Source organism: Telmatherina bonti (assembly GCF_933228915.1).
Source record: "Telmatherina bonti genome assembly, chromosome: 12".
Lineage (NCBI taxonomy): Eukaryota > Metazoa > Chordata > Actinopteri > Atheriniformes > Telmatherinidae > Telmatherina > Telmatherina bonti.
The window spans coordinates 30294125-30313711 of record NC_136610.1 but is presented as its reverse complement, the minus strand read 5'-3'; positions in this window follow the sequence as shown (position 1 = coordinate 30313711).

The window sequence follows — 19587 nt, the reverse complement described above, 5'->3', positions numbered from 1 at the left end:
GTGAAAAATCTTTTTCATGTTAAAAATAAAAGTCCCCCCACTATTTTCCTCCACATATTCCAGTCATGAAAAGACAGTAAAATATCACAACTCCTATTTGACCCTGTGAGAATCCAGTTTACGTGGATACACACAACCAAGCTGAGGCTCAAAGCAGCAAATAACTATGAGCTGAGTGTCAGCCACTACACCACCATGCAGCTGGGTTACAATGCAAAAGGCAAAGATCTATTTTTACTACAAAGAAAACATGTCCTCTTAAGGCTGTTTCAGTAAATCAGTCATCAGAAAACAAACAGTTGACTGAATATAGTATGTGTGAAATATTTGAACATATTGTGTACCATGACTAATGAAGTTTGTTATTGTTCCACATGATGAGCAAAGTGATAGATCAGGATTTTTTCTGAATGAATGTAAAAGGCAGTATCACATGCTTCAAATGTTCTCCCTATAGATTATTCTATGAAGCTGCTTGTATGTGCATGATCTGAGGCTGGAATTGAATTTGTTTTATAGAGATGTAGTTCATTCTGATTTAAATAAATAAACTAAAATAGATTCTTTTTAAAAGGATTTTCCTGAAATGCATCGAATTTCTTGATCTACATTTTTCCCCATGATATTATTTGACACCTCTTTAAATTAGATAATGTTAATCCCCATTTAAACTTTATTTAATTGAAATTATATATGTTGAAAATAAAGTTTGTATGGTGCCTGCACCAGATGGCCACGTTTCGCCCAAAAGACATTTATTGTGAGAAGCTTAACTTTGGTCTAAATTTGGTTCATGTCAAACGTCCAAACTGCCCAAATTTCACGAAGGCTTGGAAGGATTGACCTGATTTAGTCATAAAAACAACATCCCTGGATGCTTGGTGTTTGATGGGGAAGTGCTGTAAATGATGTGCCCATAATTGTTTCTGATTAGGTTAAAAATATCAAAGATAAAAAATATTCACAATACACTCTCAAAGTCTAATATGTGAAAAGAATTTGGATTTTAAAAGCAGGTCAAATTGTTGAGTGATCCAGTTTGTACTTCAGCATCAGTTCATTAATTAAGATTTACACTTTCACTATGCAGTCATACATCAAGACTTTGGAACCTAATGCTTGCAATGAGACATAAAATAGACCTGAAATGAAACAACTATACTGTCTTTCACAAAAACATCTTTACCAAAGTAAATGTAAACAAGACATATTAATTTTTTTTCTTATGTGTAGTATTCAGTAGCAAAAATACTTTCCGATTATTTAATTGATTAGATCTATTGGAACAGCTAATAAGCCCTGCATTTATGGAAAATAAAATACAGGTTACCTTTTTAATCAACATAAATTGTATATAAATTTATGAATGACAATTTAAAAAAAAATATGTCATTACATGTTATCATTAGAAGGAAAATGACGGAGGATAAGACAACTTCAAATCCATTTTTTTAAATGTATTATTCAAAACAAAGGATAATAGATATATTTTGCCTTTAGGCTTATTAAGAGAAACCATGAAGTCATCTCATTCCTGCTTTTTATTTTCCCAGCATTTTGCCTTGACTGATAATAAAACGTGTTATTACTTGGTGCTATGTCTAATCCTTACAGGTGTTTTCCCCCTAATATGATAATCCCCAAATTCCAGTCTCCTGCAAAGAAATACACATTGCCTATCTAACTGCGCCACATGAAAGCCTTAATGTTCATATGGATAAGCCATAAATCCCCCCCCCCACTGGAGAAAGTTGCAGAAAACCTCATCTTTGTCTTTCTTTTTTAAACAACCGTAACTAACATCAGATGCATTTGGTGTGCTGAATGATTACTATGCTATCGTAAACCGTGATCTTTGGAATGATCACATCACAATCCTTTAACACGGTGGTTCTCCAACCTTTTGAGCCACAACCCCCAAGTCAACATAAAGCGGTGTTCATGACCCCCCCACCTGACAACAGTGATTAATTGTGTGATATATCAAATGTATAAGTTTGCAGGTAAACTCAACAGCTGGAAAACCATCAGAATCTTTAGAAAGAAGAAGTATAAAGCCGTTTGTGGTGGGTTTGGTTGACTGTTCTGACAAAGCACTTCCATCCATCCATCCATGCTTAGTCCGAGGAAGGTCGCGGGGAAGCTGGAGACTATCCCAGCAGTCTTCGGGCGAAAGGCAGGGTACACCCTGGACAGCTTGCCAGTCCATCACAGAGCCTGAAAAAGCACTTCTATTCTCAATATCAGCTTCTCTCACTAGGATGAAGGTAAATTTAGATTTTTATTTTGGCACGAGTAACAACTTTGTTGTTTATATATCAATGTGTTAAGAATAGAGATGCTAATTTTCACAGATTTATCTCTGCATAAGCAGGTTAACTTGATAACAACCCCAGGTTCATTTAATAAATACAGGCTTGATGTGGTTTTTTTTTTGACAATGGTCTGGTGACCCACTGAAATTATATGGGGGTCCTGACCCCACTTTGTGAACCAGTGGTGTAAACAGTGTAAGGAGAAACTAAGAAGTGAATATCTCAGATATTGCTAAACAAGAAATGCTCCCAAGGTGGGTTCTCAGACATGTTGATATAGAAGTATATGACAAAAGTAATGGAAATACTCTTTGCATATACTCGTCACCAGACGTGATGAATGGAGTCATGCGACCAGTTTATTTTAGGTAAAGGTGGTTTCTGGATGACTTCTGGATGAGGACAGCAGCAACAGCTGTAGTGGCAGCTTAAATAGCTGCTCCGATATGCAAAATGTTTTTACCTTCAAAGTACAATCTTGCAAGACAAGATTTTTATGAGAATTACGGTTTATGCACTTAACATTTAATGAAAAGACCTCCAAATTGCAATTTGAAAATATCACTTATTTTGCAAAAAAGCGTAAAAGAAACACAGATAATGTTTCCCAACAAAATACAGCGTATGTATGGTAAGCTACTGTATGAAAAAATCTGTTGCATATTACACTTGTATCTTGTAAAACTGATTTGGTACCGCTGGATTATCATCCATTTACACTTAAGACAAAAATATTGAAAGGATATTCAAGTTATTTTACAATGAATATGAATGCCATCAGTTATCCCATTTATCATATATAACAAAAAAACTGCTCCATAAATCAACCAGTGATGGTAATAATGTCGCCTACCTTGATTTATCTACTTTATTACTTTGCTTAGTTTCTACAGAAATATTGAAAATATTGTTCATATTCATGTTGCAGGGTCTGTTGCTTCCAAGTATGAGACCCTGTATGTACGTGTTCATGTTGGCAATACAACTTAATGAATCTGATGGCGAGTAGTTTCAACAAGCAAATACTTCTTGTCATACTTAATTTCAACTTTTAAAATCACTAAAAGTCACACTGTCTTTATTTTGCAGCACATCATTATTCACTGTTAAATTTATTTTGGATGAACCTCCACCACCACTCACATGTGGCTTTTATATGATCGCTGCCTGTCAACACGCTGTCAGCACATGGCAAAGTAACAGCTGACGTGGCAGCTGTACTCTGAAAAGCAGTTAAAATCAGTTACAGACAATAAATATGACAACACTTTTACTTCCTGCCTTTTATCAAGAAGCCAATTTCTGAAACTGCTATGAATTATAGATAATTATTTTCCTGAGAGTGTTATAAACCACAGTGAAATGTACAGGTGCCATGAAGTATTTGAATCTACACAGTGATCTGAATTGAAAGTATATTGACTCCTTGCTGTCTCAGAGCCGGCTTGTCAGTATGTGTATCTTGGTTGTTATATGAACATTGATTAGCTGGCTGTTTGTGTGTAATGATGTGCACCACCTGGCCTCAGAGTTGCCAGGAGCATTATTCCTCTCCACAGTTTCAGATATTTGTGGAAAGACTGTCTGTGGTGCGATGACATTCATGTGTAACAGCCGTATTGGGAGGCCATTACTTCACTGCCCAATGTGATGATGGCTAGAGTTTAGTTTGCCTGAAATTGAACTGTACCCATGATGCAATAACATTTACCAATTTAGTTAATTTCAGGGTTTGAATTAATTTGAATCCATGCCACACAAAGAACTGAAATTCTGCTTCAAAAACTAGGATGGTTGAGTTGAACAAGCAAGCATGAACAGCAGCAACTCCACCTGCATGCATAAACACAAAGCTTATAACCAGCCAGAGTTTGCAGGAGAAAGAAGAGGGGATATTGTGTGCACCATGGTTCCCGTCCCTGGGAAATAGCTCAGTAGGTTGCCACAAATAAAAACACAACCAATCCTTTCTCTAAGATGAAACTGAGATCAGCCACAATTTCCAACTCTAAACACACAGCTATGTAAACCCTGCACGCTGGGTACCAGGTAAGCCTTTGCCAGCCAGCTAAATCAGCCAGGCGTGTGGAGATGGAATTCGTGCAGGGAGACAAGATACTTCTCCTCTATTTTAGGCAGCTCCCTAACAAGCATCCTCAGACAGGGCTGTAGGGGAGCAGGGTAACTGCTGAGCCTGGCACCACATAAAGCCCAGAACAGTGCAGCCAGCGGGGCTAACAACCATCAGCAGCACCAACAGCTGCCGCTGAGTGCCCGAGTCCAGGCACCAACACCACTGGGAGAACAACGATCAATAAAACCCACAGTCCTGGAAGACATGCAGGAAGAAATGTGTTGAGGCAAAACAGGCTCATTTAAAGCTAAACTGTCCTATCAGTGGGGTTAGAGGAGCATGCTGAATATCTCTCCAGAGAGCTGGGAAGGAAGGGATATTACATACACTGTAAGAGGCTTTCGGATGGTCTGCAATTTGGAAGGTCAGAGTAATTGGCCAAATGAGGATTCGTTCTAAGTCCAGAGTGTGATTCCAAGTGTACACACACACACACACACACACACACACACACACACACACACACACACGTGTCTGTATCCTGTAGGGGGTGGAGGGGAAAAAAATGCAGAAGAGGAAAAGTAAAAGAATTGAAGCGGGTGCAAACATCTGTTCCGTCAGTCACATGTTTGACAGCGAGAACAAGTCTCCCACCCTGTTGCCACAAAATGCTGAATGTTTGATATTTTATCATGATCCACACAAGACTTTGAAATTTGGCAACAAAAACTATTCATATTGCCTTTGTGAAATCAATATCTGTGTTTGTGTAAAAACATTTTAATTTGATGACGAACTTGCTCAGCTGGGAATTGTAAAATATTGCTTTAGAAAGTTACGTGCGGGAAATTGTTGTGTTTGAACCTGATCTTATGGAATTCGCTGAATGTGAGTTTTGTGTCTGTGTGTTCTTGTCACATTCACAGCTAATACAGGTGCTGGAAATTTTTCCTTTCTAATGTGGTGCTTTCAAAGTTTGAAACACAGAGGTTTTAATGCTTTTGTGTGAATGAAGATGTGCTAACCGAAAGAGATAAAGCACTTTAAAACTGAAGTAAAATTCCATAAAGCATATTTTATTTTTTCTCTGGTCTACGAAGGAAAATAAATAACACAAAACACAAACAGCAATTTAAAATCAATAGATTATCTCAACCTTTTTATATGGAGCAAACCGACAAGAAGATCAATCAGACAAAGAGTAGTTAGTATTTCATGGCATGGCAGGAAAAACTGATGTGCTTTAACTTTAAATTACAATGGTAACACTGAAAAAAAGAACAAAACTGTTTTTGATAATTAGTCTCTGGAAAAGATAAGTGTTTTTTGACTTCTTGGAATTCTGTTTCAATCAAAAAAGCAATTAACCTGAGATGGAGGTTCTCTACTCCAATAGTGAGATTAGTTAACAAATTGTACATTGTGTGTACACTGTCATTATGTTGCAGTACAAACATTTCCAACAAGCCATTTGCTGCAGTTTGTCGGCATGAACACATGGTAAATGACAGCAATATCAGTGCAGTTAAAACAATGCCTTTGTCTGTTTACTACAAGAGACAACTGCTGGATATGGTTCACATAGGAGTCTTGTTTAATTAGACAGCTGTAAGATTCTGCCAACTCCAAATATAAACACATTCTCATATACACAAATCACAACCGAGGAGGTGACAATTGCAAATTAAGCTCGACAATAACACCCAGGATATCCACAATTATGACAGAGTATGCTAAAATAAAGCTGAATCGTCCTTTAAGTGATCAAAACTTCTGAATTGTTAAACACGCTGTTTTAGAAGGTGTGTTTTGTTCACACAGATAATAAATTCTCACATACTCAGATTTTAAGAAATAAAATATTAGTATTCAAGTGATTAGAGTCTGAACATCTCTTTAACTCCGGTAGCCAACACATTCATTGTAGTGCATGTAGCATTTATCTTTTTATTGTTATTTTCTATTCTATAGGAATTTAGCAGACCCTTTTATTCAAAGCAACTTACATATGAAAGTGAGAACAACACAAGCATAAAATCAAACGGTACAACTGTTTTAGCTGGTCTAGGTACTAGATCTGCCGATGACGCCATACTACGTTGAGATCATAGTGGCTGTGCTTCATTAGAGCCTAATAAGATGCTTGTGGTGTCTAAAATAGATATTTTTGCTTTAATTTTACATTTTCTTATTTTCAAACCAAACATGTTTTTCCCAGACAAATAAAGCCCTTTTGAATCTGAAGATGTATCAATCTTATGATAATGGCAACTTGTCAATACATTTCAAACATGTTTAAACCACCAACAAGTGGAGCTTGCCCTCGTAGTGGTACACTTCTCCATATAATGCAGCAAGAAAAACAACGTTATTTTAGGATTTAAGTATAATAACTGGTTAAATTGTGAATAAATATTGAGATTATGAACTAAACAGGAATTGCTAACATTAACATTGAGTCATATTGATATTTTTTATTGTGTAATTTTTTCCATTCCTTTGAAAATGTGGTCTTTCTGTTCATGGGAGTTTTACAAGTGATGGTCAGGTTGTGGTAAGTCCCTTTCAATCAGTATTGATTTCTTTATGAACGTTGTCCGTGTAACCTATGAAAAAGAGCTACAATCCTACGTCGCTGAAAAAGTACTTCTATAATGAAAAAAACTATAATCCTACTTAGCTGAAAAGACTACTTCCGTAAGTTGTACTGACCAACCACAATAGTGTACCCAACGTCCAGCCAACCATATACAGCGACGTCATTGGCAGGCGCAGGGCCCCAAGCAGATCTGACTACCTGAGCAGACCTGGTACTTACACCGGCAAACAGCATGTATTAGCTTTAGCCCGCCTACCGCTACCTCCGTTTGTTCCTGTTAGCTCTTGTTGACAGGTGAGATAGGTGTTATCCAGCCCCCACACTAATACCCCGCCTTCTTTTAGCTCCACATCTTTGTCCTTTTGTTTTTTCTAAGAATAATGACACAAGTGATGCTGACAAAGATGGTGACAATGAGAACTACTGAAAGAGATTCATGGAGGCTCTGTCCATCTTTCACATATAGTCTATGGGCTAGCTATGCATCCATTTACTGGAATTTCTTTAAACATTTAACCGACACATTACCACCACTAAATGATGGGAAGCTGTATTGCAACAAAACTTATGAACAACTGTTATATAACTTGCTCCACAGTCTTCATAATATGAAAACATAATGCCTTTAGCCTGGTCTGCTGCTGGCACAGGAAGCTAGTCCTGCAGGTTTTCAATGCATCTGTGCTGCAACACACCTGACACAGTTTAAATAGATTCAACAAGCAATAAAGTTCTGTGCAATGATTCATTAATTTGAGTCAGATATGTTAAAGCAGCGATACGGTGAAAACCTGCAAGGCTGCGGCGGTCCTTGTTGGATCGAGTTGAAAAGCCCTGGTTTAGTTGAAGGCAAACGTCTGGCTGGTCCAAATGTCCACACTACTCCCTAACTCCTCATTTACTACATAGGGCTACATTATATAGCAGACTACAAAGTGAACTTATTTGGTCAGTGATTCAGACACGAAGTTGGCAATTTTCTCCTCACCGCAGAGCACATGACCACCAACTGTCACCACAGCAACCACCACATATAGTTCCAAATGCAGTCCAAACTTGTGTTAAAATATTTTGTTTTCCAATATTGTATTTATTCTCTTTGTTACATATTTATTCAATTAATAAAGAAATAAAATGAATGATCTATGTTTGTTTTGGTTTTTTTTATCTGCTTTGATGTTTATGTCACTTGTGCCACTTTGAGTTCTTGCACGCAATGCATTGTGGTCTATATTGACCCATCGAGTGACCATCAATGCTCACTACTTTTCAAGATGCATTGTGGGTAATTTTGAGTGCACTACATTTTTCTCTCTGAACATTCAGAAACTCCTCAAATGGTGTGACCACTATAGAGGCCATTATGTAAAAAATAGTGTGGACATTCAGACACAGCTGCTGTATTCTTTTTAAAAGTTAACCCTTTTCTCTTTTTCTCTGTATAAGTAACATTACTACCTGTGATGGCACTCAGAATTGGCCTTAAATTTAATGCTGCAATATACAGAGTCATGGAATTTACTGAGAAAATGTCACTGTTAAATTACATCCACCTACATTTATCATACAGAATTTCATTCATTTCATTCATTCATTTTCCAAACTGCTTAATCCAATTCAGGGTCGCGGGGAAGCTGGAGCCTATCCCAGCTATCTTTTTGGGCGAAAGGCAGGGTGCACCCTGGACAGCTCGCCAGACCATTGCTGAGCCACACAGAGACAAACAACCACTCACGCTCACACTCAATTCTAGGGGCAATTTAGAGTAACCAATTAGCCTAACATGCATGTCTTTGGACGGTGGGTGGAAGCCGGAGTACCTGGGGAGAACCCACGCATACACAGGGAGAATATGCAAACTCCACAGAAAGGCCACTGACCAAACCCCACCCCCAGCCAAGGATCAAACAAGCGACCTTCTTGCTGTGAGGCCACAGTGCTAACCACCAGGCCACCGTGCAGTCCCATACAGAATTTGTATAAATAAATTCAGAATTGTCATCTGAAAAAGTTAAACCAAACCAGTCTGAATGTCTAATTACCACACAACAGAAACCAAAGAAAGTGTGTTATTTTCCTGAATTGATTGAACAGACTTTCATATATGACTTTATAAACTGAGCAACCAGCTGGAACAAATACAGAAGTCTCAAACATCCCATGAGTTTGGATTACAATGAGAGGACACATATGGTTCGCTTTAACTAAAATTGTTATGTTTGCGAGTGACTCAGAATGTGTGTGCATGTAAGCTCTGTGTGGGAGACACAGAATTCATGGCAGACCACAGACCTTTCGCTGTCATCTTATGTTGAGAAGGTGCGAGTGAGGTGACATTCACGTCCCTGGTAATTATCAGGACTATGATGTGGGAACATTAATGATGTATGAGGGCCCAGCGAGGGGTGAGAGCCTCCGCTTCACACAGCCTCATTACTAAGAGATGCCAGCGTGAGGGAGATTGGCCTGCCACACCCAGTTCGAACTTCACTCACAGTTTTGACCCAAATTTATTTAGTTTGGTCAGTGCAGTGTTAACAAGCTTCCAAACTCTGACATTAAAGAGATTCTCAGAATAATTTCAGCATCTTATATTCAGGTAGTGATCAGTAGGCTATAGCTAATCGGACATTTAACAAAATGAATCTCAAATGTTATGTTTTAAAAAAGTAAAGTCAAAATGTAAAACTAAAATCTTTGCCCTAAACAAACTTTGGATTTTTCCTCTAGAACAGGAATGGACAGTACCTCTGACTGTCCCTAATTAAAAATGATTAAGCACCTACTCGCTGAAGTCAATGACCATTGACTTAGGGGAATGCTGATGTAGTGAGTGTGGCTATGTTTTGGGTTTATTCCAGTAAGGCTTCAAAATTCTCATTTCAAATCAGAGAAGGTGCTCATCGACAAGATTTAAATCATTAAAGCCATCCACTTCTTTTCTGTAGGGGGATTATGGATCTCTGTGCTCCTGGTGCTGTCTGCTTCATGCATGCTGAGCAGAGGGAATAGGAAATGGAGGCAGTGAATGTGAAGAGTGAATAAAGGATTTAAATAGTAAGACATTGAGAGTAAAGTCGATTACATCTATAGATTATCAAACATTTGATCATCAACCACAAAGGGACATCAACGAGATAGAAAGCAATGTCGAGATCTGTGGTTTGTTTTTTTTTTCCACTGGAAAATGATGAAAATTAAACAGGATGAAAGGTTACAACATGTTTGGCTGATAAATAGTTCCATCACATTGTTCTTGTTTGTGAGTTGTTCAGGATCTTAGAGAGATGTCACCTGGCTTGTCTGGCAGGCACAGTCCAGATGGCACATGCATGACTTCATGTCAAATCAGGTGTGGTATCCATGGAAACTGGGGTAGCGGAATATCTTGTATGGCACTTCGTCTCACAACACTCTTGGCAAACAGTGAGGCTGCGGGACACGTGGCCCACATAGATCTAGCAGTGTTCAGAACAAAAGATCCTATCGAAAACACACCAACAGACCAAAATTCTCGTACTATCTTAAAAGCTTTACATAATTTCATGAGGCTGTTCCTGCTGTGATCCAATTAAAGAAACACAGTTTTGAATCATAGTATAGCTGTAATAAATTAATGGAAAAACTATTCATTACATAGCTTTATCTTAATGGGGACCCTCAGTGTCGCGGGCTGCACCTATTTGACCGGCAGGGTCGTTGTGGCGGGGATCATCCTGGCGGGGATGTTGGTAGGGGTTCTACACTGCAGCCTTATGGCTGCGGTGTGGACCCCGGCCTGGGCGTTCCCTGTTACTGTGTTGGTCATTCCTGGGGCGGCTCCTGACATGGACAGATTCCCCAGATGTCGTTTCCTCGCAGCAGTGTTAAGCCAGATATAGAAGTCAAATATAGAGCCAGAATACTGAAGTTATTAGTTGTTATTTCGGCATAAATATTATAAAAGATAAGCATAAAAGATAAAATGCACCATTGCATTTTAATACCCAGAAGATGACCCTATGAATGTGGAGATTTGTAACCTTTAGCTTTAACATTGTTCAGTCAGGCTTATGATGACTGAACAATGTCATCATATGTTTAATTTATATTTCATCATGCCAAAGTCTTGAGTCAAAATTTTTATTTTGTTTCCAAGAAACTTACTTCCTTGTAATCATTTAAAATGGTCTTAAACAAAAGCGTCTTTCAATTTTTTTAAACATATTTTAGTGCAGTTCTTGTATAAAGAAATTAAAAGATGAAAGTTTTTGTTTTGTACTTTGTTTAGCCACTAAACACAATACACAGCTGTGCTTAAGTTTGTTGGCACACTCCCACTAAATAAGTTGAAATTGACTGAAACAACCGCCCCCACACAACCACCACACACACACACGCACACACACACACACACACACACACACTGTGGACTACATTGAGGACCACATAACACTGTTTCTTCTATTAGAAAGATTTGAATAACTTTTGATCCCAATCTTGTCACTAAGCTTCATGCCAAATTTGGAGTCAATCGCATTAAGCCCCTCAGACTAGTTTAAATACAATGCACCTAAAGTGAAAAAAATGGATGTAAATGCCAAGATGGCGGACATCCCGTTGCCATGGCAACAGGTGCACAATGGACTTTTTTTTTTTTTTTTTTTTTTCTTAACTTGACTTGGGTTGTTACACATGTGTGCCGAATTTCATTATCTCACGTCAAAGTAGACGTTTGGTACCCTCAAGACCTCTCCCAAAACAAGACATGGTACAATGTGTTAAGGACATAACAAATAAGAATGCTTTTAATTTAGGTGCAGATCGCATGTATTTCTGCAGAGATATGAGTAAACCGTGTTTCATGGCTTCATTGAAGGCTTTTTTTCCATGAGTTGCCATGGTAATATGCTTTCTCCCATCAGAAAGGTTTGAATAACTTTTGATCACAACTTGTCACAAAGCTTCTGGTTGAATTTGGAGTCAACCACATGAATCCCCTCAGACTAGTTCATTCAAATACGTTGCGCCCAAATTGAAAAAATGGTTTTAAATGCGAAGATGGCAGATAACCCGTTGCCATGGCAACAGGTGTATGATTTACTTTTTTGCTTGTCTTGAGGTGGTAGACGTGTGCGGAATTTTGTTGTCCCATGTCAAAGTAAACTTTTTTGGCCCAATTATATACAGTAGCAGATTTTTCCCATTTCAAGGGGCGCTGTCGAGCCATTTTTGCATTGAAGTGTATGTGGACCATAGAGTGTGTTTCTCAGTTCACGGTCTGCATACTTCCAAGTGTGCAGACTGCGTAGGCAAAGAAGTGTTCTACGTCATCTGCACTCACCCAAGTGCGCTTACTGCCAATAAAATGAGACGGCCTCTCTAGTGGACGAGAGTTACCCATAGTGCTCCGGTCCTCCGTTGCATGGCAACTACATTTGTCAAGTTTATCTAATTACTGATCCCATTCTTCCACAAAAAGACACAAAATTATTTTTAAATGGACAAAAACGGTGCCAGTAATTTAACTTTGATTTATTTTGATTTTACTTTGTGTCTGGATGACAAACTTAATGAGGAGGCGGCCCCAGTTTTTTAGGGCCCCATAAACTTGTCACACACTTATGGTTTTTTATTACTTTGTTACTTATTACTAACAAAACTTATGTTTTTGATTAAAATGCATTCGCTAAACTGTCAGCAGAATGATTATTATATTATGTGTCTCGGGGGCCCCTCTTCAGGTATTCAGGGCCACGCACTAATACCTCATGTGATCTGTGTGTGATGCGGTCAGTGAGTTGATCTGTAACTTAAAGAATGACTCAGTTCGTACCATCGAGTGAAACAACCCTTCTCTGTCATTATACACGGACCTCTCAGTCAGCAAAGAGACTTTTACACTGGCTGTTTGTTAGCAACGCAAATAACATACAGTAGTGGAGTAGAAAGTGCAATATTTACCAAAGGGCCCCATGCCTGCCTTTGCATGGGGCCCCAAATGTCTTAAATCCGCCACTGCTTGGCGCGCCACTATGACGCATGCAGCCAATAAATCCGTACTTGGAAGTGTGCAGACCCTGAATTGAGAAACACCCAAAATATTGCTATTTTCGCCGGGCTTGTGGTGAGTGCCAAGTTTCACAACTTTTCACTGGGGTCAAGGGGGTCAAATTTGAGTGAGTTGTGCTTATAATAAAAACAAAAAACATTTTGAAAAAAATAGGGCCCGATATATGCTTCGTATAGCTCGGACCCTAAATATTAACTAAATGAAAATCTTAACATCTCTTTTGAATTATGGTTTAACAGATATAAAAACAATTGACTGAATTTTTAAAAAAAAAAAAAAAAAAAACATAAAAAAACACATTCAAATAAAAAAACTAAAATTTGATTGAAACACCTTTAAGGGCAATTCACCCAAGTACAGCCGTTTTTTTCAGCTATTATGGCCCACTGTCATGTTTTTAAAGAAGGATTCATACTGCAAAAATGTTCACAGGACTTTTATCCCTTAAAATATGGTCATGGATGGAATCAGGAAGGAGACTGACAACAGATTGGTGACTGCTTTAGTGGAGTGAGCCAGCTTTATGGAGATGGTGATGACTGAAGACAGGTGTGTCTTAATCTTATGATCAGGTGCAGCTGCAGTTGGAGAGGGAGGATAAGCCGAGGGAGAGCAGGTGAAGCCAGGAAGGCAGAACATGACACCCACTGCTCATCAGCAAAGTGCTCTACATTTTCTGGGACAGCTTTTTTTATTATTATTATTATTTTTAACCACAGTCCAAAAGTTTCTCTTTTTAATGAATTATAATTGAGACAATTTTGATCTATTATTACTTTTTTTCAATTTCTAGTTATTTTAGAGACAATTTTTAAATTTATCCTTTACTTTTTATGGGAGGGTGCTGATACACTTTACCATAATTGTATGAATCATTAAAGCATTAAAATGGAATCTAAATAAAGGGATAAAAACATCTTTGAAATGTAGCAAAAATTACAAACTTAAGTTATACTTTTGTTGCAAGCAACTTGCTGCAAAGACCAAAGCTATTCCATTTATTTGATTGGATCTAAATAAATAAAAAAAAAAAAATAAAAAAAAAAAATAAAAAAAAAGACTGCTATTGATAGCACAGTTTGACAGAGATAAACAGTATTTCGCTCCAACAAGGTGATTCCTCAAGGGGTATTACCTGATAACTTGATATATTGTACCTATTTGGCCACTGTGCAACAGATTTTACATGTTTACCTGTTGCAATAAATCTGTGTCAAAATATAAATGGGTCATTAAGAGGCGTGGGGAGAACTTGACAACAAGCTGTCCTTTTAATCGAGTGTATCGCGATAGGGAAACGTCAAAACCTCTAAAAACCTCTAAAACCCTCTAAAAGGAAAGTTGGTGATTTTTCCACTAAAGTGTAAAAAGCATCTATCTATCCTTTTTTACCAGTTATCCAGGTCTTTTCCAGACAGGGAACCCCAGAGTTCACCAACAAGTATAAATCCTCCAGTGTAAACTGCTGGTATGAACTGCTGTATTTATAGAAACTTTCTCTGTTGGTCGAGATGTATTTTTGTTCACATTAAATACTTTCATTCGGTCCAAAGACTGTCACTGCTACAAGACCTTTTGGATTATACACCTCATTTTTCACCTAATTTTTACACACGATTTTAATCCTGTGATTTAAACTATGATGTAACTAATGTATAGATTTTTACTGGCAAAAGTCATTTTTCACTGTATGTACACACTGTATATATATATTCTCATTACCCCGTAACTGCATTCATAATGACAGTAAAGTGTGATTTAATTTAATTTAATTCATTTCAATTTAATTTAATTTAATTTAATTTAATACCATGATCAGCTGTTTACTATTGCATTTAACAACTGTGTCATTATGTTTGTTTTTTTTTTATCTCTCTGCAGTGATGGGTTGGAGTTGCATGAAAGTGAGGGTGGGAGTGGGCAGAGGTCACCGCCAACCTCTGCACTTTGTCTTTTGGGAGTCTCAAGCAGTCAAGTTTTCGGTTTGGGTTTATTTGGTTTGATCATCTTTTGGTTTGTAGAGGAGTGCAGATCCTTCTCCCTACTTTTATTTATTTTTGCCAGTGCTCCCTTCTCCTTTGTTTCTTGTCAAACGCTGCTGTTTGGTGGTGGTCTCTCATATATGTAATGTTTTTGTTTTGTTTTTTTATTTTAAGTCTCTTGTTTAGAGATCATGACTGTTAAGTTCAATGAGCGCTAAACCAAGACAGAAACAAAACTCAGAAAATGAAACCCAAGACCAAAAAAAAGACAAGTAAAAAGAAAAAAATAAACATCTCTTGTCTAGCCATCTGTTCTTAACAATCCTATAGTTCATTTTGCTGGATGTTCAGCGTTGCCATAGATAGCCTACATATTGTGTTACTGCTTAAGTGTATATTGTTAATTTGAAAGTGAACAACGCCCAAAACAAATTCCTCTCGAGATCATTCAATTGTTCTGGTCCACAACTGAGTGCAATTATTTTGTGATTGTCCTCGTGTTCAAATGAGCCAATCTGAATTAGATACCCCTCCAGGGTTCTGCTGGAAACAAACTAAATAATTAAGTCTAAATGCAAAAGATAAACACTCTACTGTTCCTCCGGATACTGCATATTTCCATTTTGCTACACAGACAGAAAAATGGTTGAAAATAGCTGTATGAACATGAGATGAGACTTCAACAACTGCAGTGAAAGAAAATTTTTGTCAGAAATGAATTTAACATTTACTTAAACGTACAAACAGCATCTCTAACTGCCTCAGTGATAAAAAGGAAAACATTCTTGAAGTTTCTACACAGTCAGGAGGTTTAAGTTATAGACAAGCTGTACTATCACTCATTACTTTTTTCAACAAGAAATTTCAAACTGAAATCCCTTAATCCCAGGGACACTTGGCTACTTCAACATTTCAAGGTTGTTTGCTCTATTAGCATTTACACATGTGGAGCATAAATTTGCAACACAAGCAACCAAAATACATTTAACTCTTTGAGGTCCAAAGACATTTGCATTAGTTAATTCCTTTCTAGGGTATTAACATGCGATTCCTGTAAAAAACAACAAACAATGCCTCTGGTAGCTAAAACGACATTGGCTAGCAGTTTGCTAGTTGGCGTTTGATCCAATCCAAAATAGTATAAAAGGACATTTGAAAACAACTGTGGGTGACTCAAGGGCTTTACAACAAGAAAAAAAAATAAATAAAGTGAAGTCAAATAGATATGACACACTAATATAAATTATAAATCAATCACAAAAACAACTCATGCTGTGCCAAATCCCAGAGAGAAAATATGGGTCCTGAATCTTTAAATAAGATAAACCTGCCGTTGTCCCATTGTTTAACAGGATATAAAACTAAACTGTTCTGGAAGCATTGCAGTGAAATGGAGTGTGTACTCAAAAACTGTTTCAATTTTTTGGAACTTTAACTTTGTTGTTTTAAATGACAGTGTTTTACACCTTTGCTCTACAACATTTCTGTGAGGAGTATTATTATTACCACCAAGGAGGTTAGGTTTTTGACTTTATTTTACATTACATTACATTACATTTTGGTGTACTTGCATAAGACAAAATAAAAGCCCAAAACAGCGATAGCTTTGTGCTCTATGTTTTACAGAACAGTTTTCTTCTTCATGTGGGTCTTCTCTTGTTCTCTCTCTTGTTCTTGTTCTCTCTTTTGCTAAATAATAGTGCAGCGCCACCTTTGGTGTGAATGGGGATATATTATTGTCATGGTTTGGCGCATTTGACCAAAGTGCAGTGTGAATGCGATCTCGGCCTGCATGGATACACCCCCCTGCAACTGAGCCAAGTCTCAAATAGGACCGAGTCTAGTGGACTATCCTGATGTGAATGCACCCTTATTCTCTATGTATGAAAAGGGAAAAAAACAGATTTATTATTAATGATAATAAATTGGCTAACAACACTTGTAGTCTTTTACAAATGAATCATTGTTTTCAACAAATCAAACGTACAGAAACTATTTGTAAAATTTATGCACTTCTCCAGTGTTGCTTCAAATCAAAGGAAGTTCTGCTGTGAAGACCAGAATGACTGTTGAGAATATATAGCAAATAAGTTTTTTTTTTTTCTGTAACTAGTTTGATGTCTGTAAAACCAGCATTTCAATTTATTAACTAGGTCCTATTCAGAGTTTAATACACAACATAACTAAACATGTTGTTGGACATTTTTATCTTTAGACTGACTAATCATTACAATGCAAGGAGTTTCAGTTTAACTGCTCTATTCCATTCAATATATTAAGAATTTCATCAAAACTTAAAGTGAAATATAATTTGGACCTTTTCAAGAAGCTTGCACCCATTATCACAGGAAACGCAGAGCAGGATTGAATCGAGTCATTTGTAGAGGTCTTTGTCACCTAAAATAAATGTGTCTCATTAAATGGAGGGAAAACCTTAAAATTTCCTCATCCTGTTCCAAGAGGCTGGGACTCACATGTGCATGTTCATCTGTGGTGTCTCCACCACTAAATGTGGTGTGTTAAACGCTCTGTGCTGGGGCTTAAAACTATCAAAATGAAATCGCCAAGAAATAACCGTGGAAAGAGAGAAAATTGAACCAAATGAGTTTTATGCCACAGCTTTTCTTAATTTTATCTGTGTGGACAGTATTTAAAGTCTGAAGCTGGTTGTCTGCATAGTGCTAATATCAATTAGCATGCAATATCAATTAGCTAGCAATCTCACAGCACATTAGTAGGGATAATGGGTTGACCCCTAATACAACCCATCCACTTCACTTCACTGGATCCTTCTCGGATAAAGATGCATGTTTGAAAAGCTACAAGTGTTTGCAAAAATATTGTGGTAACGGACTTTAATTATTCAAATCATCTTTCCTGGGGTGAGAATTTTTAAATTGCAGACACCAGATAGCAGTAACGCAATGAGAAATATCGCCCTTCTTTTATCTCTTGCTCACTACAGAAGCAGGCCTGAACCCCACTGAAGGGTCTATAAATGTTCTATGCTCTGCGTCCTGTGAGTTACAATGCTCAGGGCAGGCAATAACTCACACCATTAAACATAACGAGGGCTTAGACAGGGCTTAGGCATCGGCAACAACGAAAAATAATGTCTAATCCTGCAATGATGTGGCGTAATATTCTCTTCCTTAGAATTGTCAGCCCGCAACAGATCCAGACAAACCCAGAAGATGGTTGTATCATGCAGTGACTGACAGGTACCCTGCAAGGACGATCCATCATACAAGCTTAATTAATCTGATTGATAGCAAATACTATTATCTTAAGTGATGAGCATTAGCTTGTTGCCATATGGTGGAGAAAAGTCATCAGAAAAGGCACAATAAACAATGAAAATCAATTAGTTGGATGTGGCGGCTTTTGGAAACTTGAAAGCTTAAGATTAAACATCCAAATGCCATATCAAATCTAAATCATCAAGTCTTTGATATTCTCATGCAAGGGTCGTGCCATTTACATGTCTAGGACGCTTTGATCCTGGAAGCTCAGAGATTTGTCAACTGGTTTCATTTTGATCGAGATATGAGCGTGATGCAGTTTGGTTCCGTTGGAAGGATATCATCTATTATCTTTACTCATCCATGGTATGTAGATTTATGTCATTACATAGTGTTGTGATTGAAATTTCTTTTCTCCGACACCATTATGCTGCACCAGACTGCTGCGAGCATGAGATAGCAATCTGTTATCTGTGCTTTAATGCCATACTTTCACCACAATCATCTGTTATAGCATGGCAGTCAAAACTCAGCAATTAACCTGTTCTGTCACCCCATGCTGAGCGCGACTGCTGGACTGGAGCTGAACTTCAGAGGTGGCAAATGAATTCAAAGGGGACAGCGGGGTGGCAGTGAGCTCAAAAATGAGCCCAGAGACTTCATGTCTTACCACAAAGTAGAAGATATCTTGATTATAAACTTCAATTTATCTTGTGTTTACTCATGGAAACTTTTAATGGAATGTTTTCCACCAGACAAAGAGGCAATTATTTGTTCCTAAATGTTTAAACTAGCAGGATGTATTTGTATATTTTTTGTATTCAACAAAGGTGGGGTGGATCTTGAAAGTATTTGGAAGGTTACTTGTGGGGAGGTGGGAGGGATCACAACTAAAATTTATACTCTTCTTTCAAAAGAAAAGAAATATCCATAATTTAAATAAACTCATTTTTACAAGTGAAGTTCTTGGATGTAAACATTTAAGCAAAATCTGTAATCGCAAAGAGCCAATGATTGCGTGTGTGTGTGTGTGTGTGTGTGTGTGTGTGTGTGTTTTTATCTACAGTTGACTACTTGGGATGATCCTGCATTAATTTAAAGGGGTCCTATTATGGTATTTGGAGTTTTCTGTGCTTTCTACAGTGTTGAATCCTCATCAGACATGTGAACAGCACTGTTTTTTTTATCACCTAAATGCATGTTTGAGTTTGAGTTCCAGCACTCTCTCCGTTCGGTTTCCATGCCAACGAAAAACGCGTCATTTTAGAGAGTTTTTTCTACTTCGAAATCCTTGTGACGTCCCGGGGGATAAGGTTCGGTGAT